Source organism: Schistocerca cancellata, chromosome 2, assembly GCF_023864275.1.
Source record: "Schistocerca cancellata isolate TAMUIC-IGC-003103 chromosome 2, iqSchCanc2.1, whole genome shotgun sequence".
Classification (NCBI taxonomy): Eukaryota; Metazoa; Arthropoda; class Insecta; order Orthoptera; family Acrididae; genus Schistocerca; species Schistocerca cancellata.
In genome coordinates, this window is record NC_064627.1 from 785,658,073 (window position 1) to 785,678,382 (window position 20,310).

The 20,310-nt window shown below is 39.2% G+C and overlaps 1 protein-coding gene across 3 annotated transcripts in view; it reads right to left on the reverse strand.

Moving 5' to 3' along the window:
• Positions 1 to 3,959: 3,959 nt before the first annotated feature.
• The window catches only part of LOC126162642 (Golgi-specific brefeldin A-resistance guanine nucleotide exchange factor 1), a 320,165-nt gene continuing 303,814 nt past the window's right edge, over positions 3,960 to 20,310 (reverse strand). For 2 of the 3 annotated variants that reach the window (XM_049919278.1, XM_049919277.1), the window contains exon 34: positions 3,960 to 4,684. The gene's annotated coding sequence lies outside the window, so the exon portion shown is untranslated. The remainder of the gene's footprint in view (positions 4,685 to 20,310) is intronic. The other variant, XM_049919276.1, reaches the window with a different exon arrangement.

Consider the following 20,310-nt stretch of genomic DNA (forward strand, 5'->3'; position numbering starts at 1 on the left):
TTGAATCCAATATATGGCTCCCTCTTTATTGTTTATGATGAATTTTAATAATTTTTTAAATGCTTTGATCCTATTGTTCTGAAGGTCAGGGTGAATAGTATCAGTCGGAGTATTTTCCCAAATTATTCCATTAAGACACTTGTTTTATGATTAGGATCACTGGCTTATTTTTTAAGTAAAAGATGATTGTGAAATAGAAAAAAGAACTATATGTACGATTATAATTATTTTATTGAAAAAAGGAAATACATTTAGTTAGAAAACTTTAAATAATGCTACAACTTATTCTAAAAATATGGGATCCACAAAAAAGGTGTGTTGACTCCTTTGAATGTTAGCGACTTATCTTTCTCTCCACTTGCATTGGTGTCACCTCACATATATCGTCCGCGTCCGGGAAAACAAAGTGTTCTCTTTCCCAACCCTTTTTCGAAGGCACTTAACAGTCATTGCTGCCTCACTTACAGTGACAACTGTGCCTACGAACATCTTGTGTCCCTTTTTTGTGTCAAATCTAACAATGAAAGTCACCAGGCTGATGTTCTTAAGGCAAAACGACTTCAGATCCACTGACGGCGCCTGCGCCCTTGCCTGGGCTCTCACGTTCATTGGTGGGGAGAGTTGGTGAGCCATTATCTCCAGAAACAGTGTCACTTTTGTCTGAGGCATCACACTTTTCATCATCAGGGAAATTATGTACCGACACACTTTTCCCAGCCTGCACTGGAACCCTGGTTCGCCGTTGTCTCACAGGCCTTTCATCGTTCCCTCGAAATTCTCGGAGCAATTCTATGAGGGCTCCATCAACATCCTGTGGATTTGCGGGTCCATCATCTTCAACACCAGGAACTCTGCTAATTACTCTCTTGGGACTGAACGGCAGAATACCACATTTCTCGAAACCAGCCTGGATTTTTCTTTCGGCATTTACTTCCAGAGCCCTCAAAAGCTGGTTTAGTAATTGGGGGAACATATCCTTTGGAATGGTGGTCCCCTTACGACCGGAACCCAACTTCCATTTTTGGAGAATGCTTCACCAGCTGGTCTTCAGTGGATGAAAAAATGCCACATCAAGGGGCTGGGTGAGATGCATAGAGTTTTTGGGAAGAAAAATCATTCTTACACCATTCTCTTCACAAGCCTTGACTGAAGCCACTGAAAGATGAGTCGAAAGGTTGTCGGCGATTAAAATTTTGGGGTCTTTTAACTTCCTATAGTAAGGCAAAATGATTGTGGTAATCCAGTCATCAAAACAGTGAGCATCAAACCACCCACTTTCACTTCTATTTAATGTGGTGTCTTTGGGAGCACCACCCACCCATGAAGCATACAAGTGCTTTGAGCAATAAACAACATACAAAGGCAGCAGTTTCCATTTGCTGCAGCAGCAAACATAATTGACGTTGCTGCTTTGGAGGTATTCATGACTCTTTCAGGATATTTTGATTCTCTTTTCGTAATCACTTTTGTATGTCCTGGATCATCTGCTAAGTTTGTTTCATTGAAATTCACAATATTACTTGGGGGATCATCTTTAATTTCCTTCTCTAAATTATCAAAATAGTCCCGCAGGGCAGCTCTCAACACAGAAGCACATGCTCTTTTTATGTTCTGGGACAGTCTTGGACTCAATTCTTGTTTGTGCCTTTTCAAAAAGCTAACAGTGAATTCGTGACCAGGTAAATTATTTTTGAATTTTCTAACAACTTTACCTCTCTGGTCCAAGAATTCTTCGACAAACAATCACAGAGTCAACCGGTCAAAGGGATAGCCCCACTCAGCACAAATAGCGAGCCTGTCCACAATCAACGCCTCTTCATCTGCAGAGTGTGCAGTTTGCCCCCCTTGGGGGCGCACATTCTTATTCCTCAAATGTCGGTGGAGAACTGTGTATGGAATGCTGAAATTTCTGGCATCTTGCCTAATTCTGCTACCTCCTTTAACAGCAGCAATGGCTTGGGCCAATTCATCCTTGGTTCTCTTTGTGTAGGATTTCCCAAGAGGATCAGGAATGTAATTTCTGGGCATTTTAATCAGTCTGGAAATGAAATAGAATGAAACATTCAAAATATAAGCAGGTAGTATCCCATAATCAAATGTAAGCCTGATAATAGTGTTATTTTACACTGATCCTATTCACCCCCCCCCTTTTTTTTTAACAAAGTGTGTTCATTCTAGTGAAATAAAATGAAATGAAGAAATATATTTAATACTTACCAAAAACAAAGGAGGACCTGAATTTGGAACACAATTCTTCATAGAAGCACTGATTTTGACGATACACAACTCCCAACCACACACCACTGTATACCAAGTTTACGGAACACACATGAATAATGGGAATCCCCGTCAACATGTTTACAGTGCTCTAGAAGCCAGGGTAGCACTATTGAAACACAAAATGTCCGTGAATGTGTTCTGCAAAAGCAATACTTCCAATTGATGCACTGGTTTCCATATTTTATTGCAATCCTGTGTAGTTTCTATTGTTTTAAAGTTTTTCCGTCAGAATTGATCCTATTCACCCCTATGTTCGCGTTCACCCCATTTTATGGTATGTGACTTTTTTATCTCTACCCCCTGCAGAAGTATGAATACTACCCAGGACATTCATTCAGGGATGCCCAACAAGACAGAGAAAAAAAGATAAAGTTAAGGCAAATGGTAGTTGGTGGGTTTTGACCAAGAAGTTACTTCTGCTCTTTAACAGTCACGAGAGGGGAAAATCAGAACTAGTATTTAAGTCCCAGGGTAGTGAATACAAAGTTGTTAGAATTTTTAATCCATGCGCAGGCCTTGTCAATGTTACAGTTGATTTAGGCTTTCTGTTCACAGTTTGATAAAGAAAATAGAAAATCATGTAATGATTATTGGAGGGGGAAGAAAGAGGATAACAATATTGACTATAGTGTTTCAGAAATCACTCAAGGATGAGATCACACATGTGTGACAGATGCATCACTTCTCTGTAGCACCACATGTGGCATGGTCTACTTCTGAATGCTTCAAGTAAGAGGTTGCATGCACAACTCATTTAATCCCCGTGATGTCCATAGGTGTAAAAACTACTGAGATAGCAATCATCTTTTACCACTGGTTGAAGAAAAACTTCAGCTGAACACTCCAGCTTCAGAAGAGGTAAACCATGCACAGAACCAATACTTAACCAGACAATATACAAAGGACTGGTATGAGCTGAACAAAGTAATGGGTGTAATTTTTGTTTAACAGCCATACAAAACACATTATTACGCGAAATCCTATTTAGTAAGCTTTTCAAAACAACAAAGAACTTTAGTCTTGAAAAACAATATCAATTTTCTACACAACATGAATTCTGTGTTCACTTTCTGAACAGGCACAGCTGATGGAGAGAGCACATGAATGGTTTCCTTAAAGGAAGTGTGTTCTTTCTCATCTTGCTTAATATGTATTCAATGGCCAACCTTGTCTGTAATTGTTGTTTGAATTTTCAAAGTTTCTTGCTACGACAAGTGACAAAGAAGGCTGTAATACTGCCAGATTACAAGCTGAGAAGGGTGGGAACGAGCTGTATTTAAAAAAATTTATTAATGTTTATGGGTATGAAAGTTACTGAGCAGTTAAAACAAGTAAATTTTTTTCTTGACTTTTGGAGTGTGTGTGAGTGAGATGTGCTTATTCCATACTGTTATTTTATTAAATTCACTATGGCAGCATACATAGAGCTCATATTGTTAGGTAAGTTATATAAGACAGAGTTAGCCCAGTTATTCTGGAATGAGTCTGTCAACTAGTGCCAGTTTGTGTTACGGTGTCTGGCTTAAAGTTTGCACATTCGGTGGAACATAAAAGCCATGAACTGACATACGGGACATGACAAAGAAATCTATTGCTTTGAAATCAACAAAACAGAACAGAACAGAACATTTTTAAACTTATTTTAATTCTTTTTTGGTGTGTTTCTACATTGTTGGAAATTTAAAATTGCTCATTATTAAAAATTATATCAAGAAAATGGTGCTCATATTGTCAACATTTGATTTACTCTTATTTGAAAGTTTCATTTGATTCTTGTAAGTATATAAGAGTTCTTTGGTGATAGAAGTAAACAATGTATATTTGAGCCACAGATAGGAACAACAAAGAAAGTGTCACAAACAAGCTTTCGGCCAACAAGGTCTTTGTCGTGCCTATCTGCAAATCAGTATCTCCGCTGTATGGTGGGTGGCAAGTTTACTTTTCATAATATTGTTATATTCCATCCCGGACTTTCCATTGTTTTATTCAATGGATTTTTGATATTCACCTTACAAGAATGCCACAAAAAATATTGCACATAGAATTTACTACGTATGAGGATAAATATTTTATTCATGCCATTTACAACACAATTTCATAAGTCTACATTATATACACATTGCAACAATAACATAGAAAAATCTTTCTGAAAATAGCGTTGAAGGATAAAAAACACTGATTCAACAATAAGAACACTTTCTGCAGAGTAGGAGTCACATTATTTACTGAAAAACAACTGTTTAGGATTTGTACTGTGATAAAAATTAATAAGACAATGATGTGGACTATTTGCATTGTCACCTTTGCTATGCTGTTTATCTGTGTACATTCAATTATTCTTGCGGCTTGGCCTCAATGGAATCTCCATAAACACTTGCTGCAGGATACAAAGTAGTGAATATACCTGAAATCCAATAGAAATATTCAACATTAAAAGGCAGAATAGTTCAACTTGGCAGTAGATGCAACTTAAGTGGAAGCTGACATTCTACAAACTTCTGCACACAGCCAGTTTGCAGTAAAGGTAATATGCAGAAGATTTCTTTTATCATCCACTAGAAAAATAAACAAGGTTTCTCTCTCTCTCTCTCTCTCTCTCTCTCTCTCTCTCTCTCAATTTTTTCCTGTAAAATAAATCTACTTAACAAAGAAGCTGAGATAATCCACTTTTTTTCTGCCAGTTATTAATCTACACACTCTTCTGTTAGTTACTAATTCCAGTCCTCAGTTTGCTTTACTTATTATTGACATATGTCAATTCTGTCCCTTTTTACAAAACGTGGTATATGTTCACAATTTGATACCTATGAGCTGATCTGGGTGGTGGGGAGGGCCAAAGATGGAAGTCGAATTACCTGTATTGGGGGAGGGGGGGAGACAGGGTGGGAAGGGGAAGGGAGGGGGAGGGGGGGGGAGAGAGAGAGAGAGAGAGAGAGAGAGAGAGAGAACCTATTTACAGTATACCCCATGTTCAGTTATTATTGTAATTTAGTCTCACCGGCTACTACACACGAGAAATGAACATCTTTGGTCACTGCAGAAGATTTCTACATTCTACAGTGGAAAAATACTGAAACTGGTAATGCTAGCTGGAAAAGGGACAACAATGTGAATGACTACGACAACCCCGGCATGATCAACAAGTACATTCTGAAACAAAAATTCTACTTGTGTTTGGATTACTCCAATTTCAACTCCATCTACACTACCTGCTGACCCAATTTCAACTCCATCTACACTACCTGCTGACCCCCCATCCCCTCACCTTCTGCCCCTACCACCCATTCATTAAATTTTGAAACCATGTTTGTTAACAAACTTTTGAGCCATCAAAGAATAGATACCATTGTGATTGCTACAGCTTTGCTTGTGCAATTGATGCAAGTAAAATTTCCGTGTCCAGTTTCACTTTTCAGTCAAAATTTCAGTTACTGCCTGAATCAGTACACAAATGTTTATCTTTTTTTTGTGATTGAAACACTGTGTGACCTATAAATAACTAGTTAAAACTGTGTACTGAATGTTGATACCTGTTTTTTTGGAAACAATGTACTATTAATTGTACTATCCAGGCATGTCCAAGTTTCAACTTGCCACAGGCTACTAGTCAGTTTTTTTCAAACACTACAGAGGTTTTCAACAATGTTGTGACATTAGTGCCTGGAGGAGACTGGATATTGAGGTGTGTTCAGCCTCTTGTTTTAACTAGTCCTGTTAACACTGTATACGTTCTGCAAGAACACATTACTGAAATATACAATATTTTGTAATATGTAGCATGGCAAGATCTCTGTGAAGTTTTCGCTGTAACACGATACAAAGAATACTATCCTTATTTGAGTTTTTGTATATGATTCTGTACAAATGCCACAACAGTTCCTAACTCATTCTTACACTGTATATTTGTTACTATTATTATTTATCTTTTAATTTCTTCATTCTGAAATTTTGTACTTGCATGTTTTATCATTCTGTTTACTTTTCTTTCAATATGTCCAGTGATTGGAAGAAAGCTCACACGTCTACAAGGAGGATAGTAGAATAAAACTACTGCCCACAACATCTGACACCCTCCTGTTGTAATATCTAAGTACATATTCTGAGCCCAAGCACAATGAAATACCTAAAACAGAATGATCTCCATGCCACCTGTAATCAATTCTGGAAACAGCACTCACAAGAAACCCAACTCCGCCTTTTCTTGAATGACATCTTGAAAGCCATGGAACATCTCAGTTAAGAGGATGCAATGTCTTTTTGTCTTTAAGAAATCAGTGGATCTGGTATAATGTCAAAGCTTGATAAGGAAAGTACAGGTATATGCGTAGGGACAGTAAAAAATCTTTTTATTTTTCAGTGGTTTGTCATACTCAGTATAACTTACAGCCAATCTTTGTCTTACTTTCTTGTAAATTTTGGTATTTGTTTCTGACAACTTATTTTTGAAGTACAATATGTTCTTTAGTTTTCTCTCGTTTCATTATTTTAAATCGCTTCGTTGAAAATAAAAATATATCTATCAAGTATGTCACATTTATTGCCACCAGTCTCATACTCATTTACATCATCACAAAAAAGGAAGTGTTATTTATGTAAAACCTAGTGATATAATCAATTACAGAAAATAATAACTCTGTGGCCATGCCTCTGAAAGTTTTTCAAAAGAAAGCTTTACCGTAACGTTAAAATTTTTGGAGGCATCAGTCCATCGAGCCTGCAACACTTCACAGTATCGTTCTTTTCTATTTTGTGAATGATGTTTTCATAAGAAGCAATCATACTACTCATGCAGCTTGGTATAAATCCTCATATGTGACAACAGTGATGTCTGTGTGTCACCACGTATTCTGTGCTATCAGTGTCTGATACAAGCAAACTGAGTAGACACATTCTGATCTGTGTTTTCTCGATATTAAGTCCCCCATTTCAGTGTTTTCATATTTATACTATGTACTAAGGAAATACACAGTTTAATTGATGCACTGCATTAAAGATCTCTCAAAAACATGTTATTCTGGCATGATTTGATCTCAGGAATGGTGCCACAAACTTTTACCAGAATGGATTTCAACAAAAGGAGGCTACTTTCATTTGATATCGCATCTCACGCTATAGTTCTTTATGCAGGAAATGAACTGTCCTGTTAAGATTAGATGGGAATTTAGCCTTGAGAAATGTTCAACGACTACTAGTCACCAATATCAGGAAACTGCTTCCCCCATATTTACATTTTTTTTTAAATACAGAAACAAGGAAAACTGTTGATTTTGCATTATTGTTTATACAAAATTTTTCTGTCCCTATTTATGGGTATCAAAGAAATTTGTGACAGAATTGTTTATTCTTTGGCAGGAAGAATGAAGTATGTTATCTTTGGTGGTGAGTCACTGGCAGATGTAGAAGCAACAGACTTGTCGCAGTGGCTTACGTTAGGACCCATGTTGTTCATCTATCTTAGTACATATAGAGAGAAAACATTATTAGTAAGAATCCAGACAAGTTCTTGACTGATTTACTTCCAATTTTGGCACATTACTCCCATAAACATTGAGAAGGGCATACATTATAAATTTTTTGCAAACAACAATGTACAGACTAAAAGAAAGAAAATGTGCTGTGCTATCAAAATGTATGGTTTTGTTTCTTTTCTCACAGGTAGTTTCAACTACAACGGCATGGCATTTCAACTATTAGACAAAATTTTTCTCCCATATATACTGTTCACCTGTACATACCTTTTAACTAAAAATTATGAACACAAGAATATGCTGTTTGGTTTTCTTCCTCACAGTTGGTTTTATCACAAAACCTGTGTATTAGAAGAGTTGTATTTACAATCGGAATACTACAATGCAGTCTGAATTGCCCTAAACTTTTTAATGCTGCCCATTCACAGGTTAAAACTATATACGAGGGTAAGTCAATTATTATCCGCAATTTAGCTATATTTTTGTTTATTTTGGTAGTACTGTCATTTTAGGTTGATGATGCACACTTTGATTATTTGTTGTTATATCTTTGCAATTTTCAAGCTGCTAGGTTAGTTTCGTTATCACTGCCATGCTTTTAATCATGGCTGCTCCACTGTCTATTTGCACCAAAGAAGAGCAACGTTCAGTGATCTGTTCGTTGTGGTCGGAAGGTGTATCAGTGCCAAAATTCATCGAAGACTTTCGGTACTGTATGGGAACAGTGTTTTACCACAACGAAGTGTCTACAAATGGACTGAAAAATTCTGAAATGGTCGCACAAGTTTTATGCATGATGAAGGAGCCGGATGACCATTTACTGCCACAAATGAAGAAACAACTGAGCGTTCACGTGAAATGATTCTCTTCGACAGACGATTAACTGTTGACGAAATGGCACATTGTCAGCAAATTAGTCCCAGTTCTGCCAGTGAAATCATTCACAACAGTCTTGGGTTTCATGAAGTTTGTGCAAGATGGGTCCCATAACAACTCACACAGTTGCATAAACAAACGTGCTTGGACATCTTTAAAAAAACATACGGATCACTATGGTAACAAAGGGGACAACTTCTTAGATAGGATCATTACTGGTGATGAAACATGGATCCATCATTACAAGCCAGAGAGCAATCGGCAGAGTATGGAATGGAATCATCCAAATTTGCCATGCAAGAAAAAGTTCAAGACCCAACCGTCTGCAAGAAAACTGACACTTACGGTTTTTTGGGATGCACAAGGTCCAGTACTGGAACATTATGGGGAAAGAGGCACAACAATAAACAGTGTACATTACAGCGAGATGCTAACTGCCAGGGTAAAGCCAACAATTCGAAGCAAATGCCGAAGATTGCTGTCAAAAGTAGTTGTTTTGTTGCACAACAATGCCCGTCCGCATACTGCTGCCCTCACTGTTGAAATGCTCCAGAAACTCAAATTTGAAGGACTGGATCATCCTCCATATAATCCCGATTTTGCCCCTTCAGACTACCGCTTGTTTGGTCCACTCAAACAGGCATTAAGGGGCTGTTGATATTAGTGATGGGGAGCTCGTGAATGAGTCGTTCAAATGAACGCTTCACTCCAGTGAAGTGTGAACTAACCACTCAGTTTCAATGAACTGGTACTTCAAACTCCTCACAGATAGCACACTCCACACTTTTTTCTAGTTCACTCACTCTCTTCCCCTCTCCTTCTCCCTCTCCCACTACATCGGCGCTACGTCACTCATCCTCCCTTCACTTCAGTCGTCCCTCTACTGCCTGTCGACGAATCGCACGGTGTTTGTGGGGAACGATAGGGTTAGGAGGGGTAGAGGTGATGAGGGGCGAGGGGAAGGTAGAGTCAGCTGCTTCCTGCAGTGCTGGCATCATTACCCGTGACTGTGCAGTTAAACTTCGCGTCTACGGGTAGCCTACCGTTGGCAGCGCTTGCAGACAAATGAATATCAAAGATACAAACGAAGAGGTTGGCTGTGTGAACACGCACAGCCAACATGAAAATAAAAGGTTTGTAAATAACACTGAAAGTGGGATTTCACCTGAAATCGTACCAATGACTACAGGTGCCAGTTTACGTTTTGAATCTGGAGGGTTATTATTCTCAACAAGAATAAAATCTACAACAGGAAAACTTCTGAATAATCACTTAATGTAGGTATATAGACTTTATGACAGTGGTAAACATACTCATTCTATTTTGGATTAAATTTTAAAAGGAACATAAAATTGACTGCATTTCGTTGGTAGCCCTAGTTTTCAGTCCATGAATAAATGGTTCAAATAGCTCTGAGCACTATGCGACTTAACTTCTGAGGTCATCAGTCGCCTAGAACTTAGAACTAATTAAACCTAACTAACCTAAGGACATCACACACATCCATGCCTGAGGCAGGATTCAAACCTGCTCGGCTCCAGACTGTAGCGCCTAGAACCGCACGGCCACTCCGGCCGGCGGTCCATGAATACAACAAATAATGTTTCATTTGGCAGATAATGACTTTTTTGGGTAATGTAATACCTTCTTTATATGTGACAGGCTTATCTGTTTATCTTTCCTTTGTCCCCTATGACCATGCTCTATTCACGTTAACTCAGACGCTGTAAGAGTGTAAAACGTTGCGTGCACGTTACTGCATAGTTCGGCCATCTGTTGGTAAAATTATGAAGTATTACAAAGCTTTATTGTACGAGCGAGGCAAAGCAAGCAAAGCCGCGGCTGAGCGGCGAACTGGAGAACTTCGCCAGGCTTCCGTACTTCATGAATGAGCTACTTCATTTGAACGCTTCACGGCAAAGAGTGAAATGAATGAAGCAGTTCACGGCAATGAACGAGTTCGACCCATCTCTAGTTGATATGCTTCGGACGAAGCAGTGAAAGAAGTGGTGCATTCCTGGCTCGAAGCTCAACCGAGAACCTACTTTTATGAAGGCATCCAGAAGCTTGTACAATGATGGACCAAGTGTGTTGAAACGCAAGGAGACTATGTCGAAGTATGATGTTCTTGTAAGTTTCCTATTTGATTACAATAAAATTTTATAACTACTTTGCGGACAATAATTAACTTACCCCCGTAAAATACTGGCAGTGAACCTGTGATCCTCAAATCCTCAAATATCCAGCAGCTGGAGATGTCTACTCTCTCTCTCTCTCTCTCTCTCTCTCTCTCTCTCTCTCTCTCTCATACGCACATACCAATGATCCCAACCAATTTACCTATTCAATTAAAGTGAATCAAGCTTTTATTGCAGTGTCAATAAGCAAGGTTCAAGGTCAGACATTCAAATACATTGAAATTGATTTACAATCTGAGTGGTTTTTGCATGGTCAGTTGTATGTAAATTCTGAAGTTTTGTGGTAGTATTGTGTACAAAAATTCATAAAACATTAAAAACAATAAAAACCATAAATGAAAACAAAATACAGGTCCAGTATGATTTAAGGGAACTTATACCATTCCTGCTGCAGAACGTGGACACGTTCAGGAAATAATGACTGAGATGAGTAGCAATCATGCATCTTCTCTCCAAAGTAGACCACGAAGAACCATAATATTGGTATCTGGTTATTGTGGTGGCCAGCGGAAATGTGAAAATTCATCCTTATACTAACAAAACCAATCCTCGAAGATGCGAGTTATGTGAACAGATGCCCTGTTAGTTTTGGAACACAGCATCACCATTAGGGAAGAAACGTTGCACCATGGGATGGACCTGATCAGCCAAAATGGTCACAGAATCCTTGACAGTAATGTACCCACACAGAGTACACATCATCCTCATGGAGAACCATGATAAGGCTGCCCAAATAACTACCAAATCCCACACTGTTTTCCTCTTGGCAGCAAGCATTCTGCATTGTACGCTTGAGAGAGCATACACCAGACAAACTTGGATGGAACTTGGAAGCAGGGTGCAACGAGACTCATCTAACCAAGTGACTTTCTTCCATTGCTCCACACACTAGATTTTATAGCTTCAGTGGCACATTTTCCTGTCACAGGCGTTTGCAACACTAATGACCAGTGTTTGAATCCCAGCTTCCCTGCAATTCCTTGCTTACAGAGTTCCCTTCATGTTGTTTTGGTTCTGACATGGTTTGTGAGTGCAACATTCAGTTCTGCAATGACTTTTGCAGCTGCCATCATCTTATTTTTGGTACAGTCCTCTTCAATGATCGTCTGTAATGATCACTCGATGGACACACTTGTCCGCATTGTGACATGGCGGATGGTGGTTTTCAGCTTTCCCTGTATGCAGTATAATTCTTCAATTAGGTGTCTTTGAAATACCAAACACTTCAGCTACCTTAGTCATGGAAGCACCCACCATATAAGGACCAACAATTCGCCTACATTCAAATTCATTTAGCTCTGCTACAATGCACACACAAATACAAAGAACACTGTTGTCACCATGACTGACAGTTGCAACATATTGAGGACATTCCACAGATCCCGCTCGAGGTCAAATACAACAGCACAACCTGCAGGCTTGACTAGTGCCTGCATTTATGTTCAACCATACCTTTCTCGCAGTGTTTCCATATTTTTATCTAACCCAGGTATTTCCAATTCCCATACACATTAGCAATTGTGAGGCAGGTTCACTTGTATTTTATATTAATGACCTGGTGGACAATATTACTGGTTACTTCAGACTTTTTGCATATCACGCAGTTATCTATTATAAAATGATGACTGCTTCACACATGTGTGAGTTTTGTGGTGTTCTATAGCACCATGACCACCTCTGGCTTAACACTGCTGTGAGCCATGTGAACATGGAGTCGAGAAGGTGGCGGTGGCTGCTGCTGCTGACTGAAGTGAAATCTCATATGAGTGCAGTTACAACTGGGAGACTGGGACATACTAGATGTTTCCTACACCTCACTAAGAGAGGGAAGGGTAAGTTTTCTTCTTGTAGAAAAGGAACTTGGGATACGATTGAGGGCAGGGGGGTTGGGTTCTACTGCCACACAAAGCAATATTCCTGATGATACTGTGCCAGAGGTGTATCTGAGTTAAAAATCAGGATTCTGGCAGTGTTGTGAAATAAGTTAAAACAGAGAAGACCTCCAAAATGCTCAAGAATGAACAGAAAAGTAATGTTAGCTTATTTCATCAGAATATTAAAGGGCTGAATAATAAGATAGGAAAGCTTCTCGTCTTTTCAAAAAATTTAGAAAGCTCTGAGAAGAATGACACCCTGTGCCTGTTTGAGCACCACATAACCACAGGAAAAGGAGTTGTTACACATTGTATGAGACTAGTTCCCTTCACAAACACTGAGGACTTGTAGTGAGGATCAAAACAGTCATGTTCGAAAATGTACCATTTTCCCACTACATGCAAAATATCACAAGACACATCCAAATAACCAACACTTTTCGGCACCACTGACTAAGGTATTCCATATGTCATTCACAGTTCAACAGATGTCCAATGCCTATTACAGGTTTGTTTATATGCTGTTCAGTTAGGTTTGTGATCTGCCCAGAGAGGTTTTTACCTGCTGTTGTTCTTATGGTATTTGCTCATATTGTACTACTATATAGAAATAACCATTCACTACATTACAGAATGCAAGCTGTATGTACATTCAATTTTTAGTGTGTTGCTGCTGACTGTGGTAAACTACTCATTTGTGAAACACACACACACACACACACACACACACACACACACACACACACACACATCACCAGCAGGGCCTACTATGAATCTCCATGGTGGCACTATACATCTGAGTTGGAAGAGGCTGTACTCCATGCAGCAGAAAAGGAGGTAATGAGTATGAGGAACACAGCAGGCACAATGAGTGTGGATCACCAAATGTCTGGCATGTTCTGCATGAGCAGCTGCTACACCTATACCACCCCCAGAAGGCACAAGCAATGAAGACACAGGATTTTGCATCACAAGCCCACTTCCGCTAGTGGTTCTTGAACTGTTGTGTGGACGAGTCCTAATTCACGTGGCAGATCCTTTTCATGGATGTAGCCAAATTCACCAGAGAAGGTGTTCTCAGTTCCAGCAACAGCAATGTGTAGGCTGATGAAAACCCACATGCTGTGCACCCCCATGTCTTTCAGGAATAATACAGTCTGAACATTTGGGGAAGATTCCCAGATGGGCATGTGACTGGCCCATACATTGTTCTACCACATCTCACATGTGCTGCTTATTTCCAATTTCTTGAGTGTGAATTGCATGGGCTCTTGGACGATGTGGCACTGCACGTGTTTCAAAAGATGTGGTTCCCACCATTTTTTAAGTGCAGTCCGAGATTATCTTGACCGACAACTTGGGCAACAGTGGATAGGTTGTGGAGTGCCCTGCACATTCTCCTGATTTGAACCTGCTAGATTGTTAGCTGTGAGGACACATGAAATTCTTGATTTACGAGATAAGGTATTCGAAGAAGATCTATTAGCATGGGTTATGAATGTTTGGCTGCTGGAGGACCACAGATTGATGGTTGTGTGTACTGAAACACGGTACGGAGCTACTGTATCTGTGTTGTCAGTGATTGTGACATTGCGCCCTACTTTTAAATGGACACAGATTATAAGTAGTACAAATCAGACAGAGATGTGTGTTTTGTATTTTGCATGTAGTATGAAAGCAGTAAATTTCTGGACATGAGTCCTCAAGCTAAACTTAACAGTCTTCATCCCTGCTACAAATCATCAAAGTCAGTAAAAGAAGTTTAGTTACACTCTGTATATTAAGGTAGAACAAAAGTTCAAAAACATTGAAACATGTAGATTTTGTGGTGATGAGCACACGCAAGTATGTGCTTGTGAATTACTACTGAGAAATAGTTCTCTTTTAACTGTAACTGTATATCTATCCCCACTGGGATATTTTGAACTTTTTTTATGAGGAATTTGGATTCCTTACTATGATATCTGTCAGGCAACAGCAAGCAAACAGTCTACGGGGATTTCAATGCAGACTTTATAGTTGATTCTGATAAGAAAAATGATCTGGAAACCTTATCCAGATCCTTAGAACCAAACAGTTCAAGAGAAAAATCAAAGCAGTGTCTTAAGAAAAAGCATCGCTTATGAAATTTAATCATATGGATATCTTATTAACTTCTCTTTCTGAGGTTGAGAAAATCATAAATTCTCCCAAAAATAAAAAAGGTCTATTGCATTTTATGGTGTTTTCAATAGAGTACTAAAGACTTGTTCCCATCTAATAAGGGCTGTCTTTTTCTGAAGTATGTAATGCATCACTTTCTCAAGGCCTTTTTCCATGGTGATTGAAGTATGACATTGTTAAGCCAGTCTAGAAGAAAGGATGAGTAATAACAACAACTATTGACATGACTTTTTCAAAAATTTTTAAGAAGTTTACCTATTCTAGAACAGTATTTCATCTGAGCAACAGTAATATCCACAGTAAATCAGATTTTGGAATCAAACAAACTGCTCAACAAGAATGGCGTTTACACATTCACTCACCAAATTTTACAAGCATTAAATAACAAAACAGCACTGGCTGATATTTTCTGTGACCTATCTAAGACATTTAATGAGTCAGTCACAATACTCTTCCAGATAAACTGAGATCTTATGGAACTGATAGTACAATCAACCAATGGACAATTTCATATCCAACCAAATGAATGCAGACAAATGTACTCAACAATTCAATCAAAGTAAGCAGGGGACATTCTTCTCACTGTGGAGAAATCACATATGGGGTTCTATAAGAGTCAATCTTAGGTCCACTGTTTCTCTATCTACTACCCGACAAAAAGTGAATCACACAGAGGACGTAGTTGAATGCCAATGTAATTACATTTACATACATATAATGGGCTGGCATGTAAATAATCAGAGTTTCAATTCTCTGTGACGGAATGGGCACCAGCTGCGTTAGTGATATCTGTGTTTCGTATTCTTATAAGGGCTGGTAGGATATATATGAAGCATGAACAATGTCAGATATTGTGTGATCACTTTGAAGGACAGAGACACCACTTATTTGGGATAGCATTATCAGCAGCTGACAGTTTGAAAGGAGCCTCATTGTGTGTAGCCCCTTCACATCTAAGCTTGCTATCTGAGACTAATAATGGACTCCCTGCAACATTGTGCGTCACCCCACACCATTGGTCAGGTTAAGGAATTACTGTTTCATGTAACACAAACAGCTGGCATTTGGAATGGTGCTGTGTTGGGGAAGCATGGACCGCTGATATATGGTGTCACATTCCACAGATGACTATCATTGGTGTGTTGGCCAGTGAACTGACAAGAGGTACCATTTTTTCCAGCATTTTGGAGAGATTTAGTAAAGTTACGCCACACATTATGGTATGGGGAGCCATAAAGTAGGACTTCACTTGATGACTGGTAGTGAGTGAGGAAACAGACATTCTGGCTGTGTTACCTCTCACGTGACACTATCTGGGTGCAATTTTTTAACAGGACAAAGCTTGTTCAAAAAGGCTTTTGACAGTGTACCACACAAACGGGTTGTAGTAAAATTGTGTGCTTATGGATTCGTGATTTCCTGGCACAGGGGTCACAGTTCGCAGTAATTGATGGAAAGTCATTGAGCAAAACATAAGTGATTTCTGGCGTTCCCCAAGGTAGCGAAATACACACTCTGCTGTTTCTTATCTATATAAACGATTTAAGAGGCACTCTGAGCAATGATCTTAGGTTGTCTGCAGATGGTGCTGTTGTTTATTGGCTACTAAACTCATCAGAAGATCAAAACAAATTGCAAAACAATTTAGAAAAGATATCTGAATGGTGCAAAAATTGGCAACTGACCATAAATAATGCAAATTGTGAGGTCATCCACATGAGTGCTAAAAGGAATCCATTGAAATTTGGTTACACAATAAATCAGTGTAATCTAAAGGCCATAAATTCAATTAAATACCTAAGAACTACAATTACGAACAATTTAAATTGGAAAGAAACATTGGAAATGTTAAATATAAACGTAGGCTTCCGCAGTCATTGTCACAGTCAACAAAATTTTTCCATGTTTGTGACCACATTGCCAATATATAAAATTAACAACATTTTGGTCACTGTTGCAAGTGACCTCCTTCAGGGTGTTTCTGTTTACTGTGGAAAGATAAAACTTTGTTTCTTGTATACCTGCCGACGTGTCTTATCTAATTTGGGTTTCCATCAATGAAAAGAAGTAATAAAAACACCAATAAAGAATTCAAACATCACTCACATTCATCCTTAACAGCCTATCAGAATTAGGTAATAGCCACATCTGCAGGTATATAAGAAACAAAGTTTTCTCTTTCAGCAGTATAGAAAAACACCCTGAAGGAGGTCACTTGCAACTGTGATTGAAACGTCAGTAGTTTTATGGACCGGTACTGACAATGTGGTCACAAAACCGGAAAAATTTTATTGGCAGTAGAAAATGTTGTTGAGAAGGTAGACCAAAGACTGCATTATACTGCCAGAATACTTAGAATATGTAACAGATCTACTAAAAAGCCTACCTACACTAAGCTTGTCCATCCTGTTTTGGAGTACTACTGTACTATCAGGGACCCTTACCATATAGGAATAATGAGTTAAAGAAAAGGAGCACGTTTTGCATTATTGCGAAATATGATACAGGATCTGGGATGGACACCATTAAAACAAAGGCATTTTACGTTGCGGTGGAGCCTTCTCACAAAATTTCAATTACCAACTTTTTTGTTGACACTGACCTAAATAGGGAGAAATTATCATCATAATAAAATTAGGGAAATTAGAGGTCACATGGAAAGATAAAGGTGTTCATTTTTTCCATGTACTGTTTGGGAGTGGAATAATAGAGAATTATTGTGAAGATGGTTCAATGAAACCTCTACCAGGCACCTAAGTGTGATTTGCAGAGTATCCATGTTGATGTAGATGTACATCTGTCTAGGAACCATCAATGTGCTCTTAGGGTGGTCTTGTGGCCAGTAAGGCCACCAGATATGTCCCAGGTAAAACACGGGTGGAACCAACTCTTGTGTCAACTCCACAGCAGTGTCAATATGCATGACCCAAGAGATTGAGGTCCATTACAACAGTAGTGTGCCAGTTTTCCTCAGCAGATAACACATAAGCTTTATGACACTGCTCCAAACCTCATCAGTGTATGCTTTCAGGCCAGAGGGGTGCTACATCATAACGTAAATGGGCTCATACAGCCAAGTTCTTTGTAAATTTCACTCAGTTTTGTAGTTACTGAAATAACATACTTTCTCATAGAACAAGCAGAGTTAGCTCTTTTTGCAATGTAACATATGGCGAAGAAATAATGAATAATGTGAAAACTTCAATATTTTTAAGTGTACATACTGATGAGAATTTAGCCTGGAAAAAAGGGAGAGGCACATTTTGGATCTCCTATAACAGTTTAGTTCATCCACATTTCCCCTTAAAATCACTGCAAATGTTAGGGAGGAACAATTCAGTAAGTTGACATATTTTGCATATTTTCAATGAACAAATAGCTCTAAGCACTATGGGACTCAACTGCTGTGGTCATAAGTCTTTCAATGAACAATGTTATATGGAACACTGTTCTAGGGTATCTTATCTTTAAGAAAGAAAGTCTTCATTGCTTAAAATCATGCTGTAATAACATGCAGTGCTCAGCCAAGATAATCTTATATTCTCCTTGACAACTACTCCTGCTTCATAGAGGAATTCCTGTTTGTGCAATGTTTGAAAGCTGATGGGTAGGCATCACTAACTCATATCTGACGTGAGTCTAGAAGTTTTCCCAGTGTATTGAATATTCTAAGAGGTTTCAGGATTGCAGCCGTGTCGTGTTGATTTCTTGACACAACATTTCGGCTGGCAACTGTTCAACCACCTTCAGGTGAGTGTGTGTCACTGGAGACTGCTAGTTTATTGTGTCTGCTTTATAGCAAAATATACAGGTTGTTACAAAAAGGTACGGCCAAACTTTCAGGAAACATTCCTCACACACAAAGAAAGATAATATGTTATGTGGACATGTGTCCGGAAACACTTACTTTCCATGTTAGAGCTCATTTTATTACTTCTCCTCAAATCACATTAATCATGAAATGGAAACATACAGCAACAGAACGTACCAGCGTGACTTCAAACACTTTATTACAGGAAATGTTCAAAATGTCCTCCGTTAGCGAGGATACATGCATCCACCCTCCGTCGCATGCGCTGATGCAGCCCTGGAGAATGGCGTATTGTATCACAGCCATCCACAATACGAGCACGAAGAGTCTCTACATTTGGTACCGGGGTTGCGTAGACAAGAGCTTTCAAATGCCCCCATAAATGAAAGTCAAGAGGGTTGAGGTCAGGAGAGCGTGGAGGCCATGGAATTGGTCCACCTCTACCAATCCATTGGTCACCGAATCTGTTGTTGAGAAGCGTACGAACACTTCGACTGAAATGTGCAGGAGCTCCATCGTGCATGAACCACATGTTGTGTCGTACTTGTAAAGGCACATGTTCTAGCAGCACAGGTAGAGTATCCCGTATGAAATCATGATAACATGCTCCATTGAGCATAAGTGGAAGAACATGGGGCTCAATCAAGACATCACAAACAATGCCTGCCCAAACATTCACAGAAAATCTGTGTTGATGACTTGATTGCACAATTGCGTGCGGATTCTCGTCAGCCCATACATGTTGATTGTGAAAATTTACAATTTGATCACGTTGGAATGAAGCCTCATCTGTAAAGAGAACATTTGCACTGAAATGTTGATGGACACATTGTTGGATGAACCATTCGCAGAAGTGTACCCGTGGAGGCCAATCAGCTGCTGATAGTGCCTGCACACGTTGTACATGGTACGAAAACAACTGGTTCTCCCGTAGCACTCTCCATACAGAGACGTGGTCAACGTTACCTTGTACAGCAGCAACTTCTCTGACGCTGACATTAGGGTTATCGTCAACTGCACGAAGAATTGCCTCGTCCATTGCAGGTGTCCTCGTCGTTCTAGGTCTTCCCCTGTCGCGAGTCATAGGCTGGAATGTTCCGTGCTCCCTAAGACACCGATCAACTGCTTCGAACATCTTCCTGTCGGGACACCTTCGTTCTGGAAATCTGTCTCGATACAAGCGTACCGCGCGACGGCTATTGCCCCGTGCTAATCCATACATCAAATGGGCATCTGCCAACTCCGCATTTGTAAACATTGCACTGACTGCAAAACCACATTCGTGATGAACACTAACCTGTTGATGCTATGTACTGATCTGCTTGATGCCAGTACTGTAGAGCAATGAGTCGCATGTCAACACAAGCACCGAAGTCAACATTACCTTCCTTCAATTGGGCCAACTGGCAGTGAATCTAGGAAGTACAGTACATACTGAGGAAACTAAAATGAGCTCTAACATGGAAATTAAGCGTTTCCGGACACATGTCCACATAACATCTTTTCTTTATTTGTGTGTGAGGAATGTTTCCTGAAAGTTTGGCCGTACCTTTTTGTAACACCTTGTATAGCTTTAAAGCAAAAGATATAGCTTTAAAGCGCAAAAATTTGGCCCCAGTGAGATCCTTTTGGGATTCAGT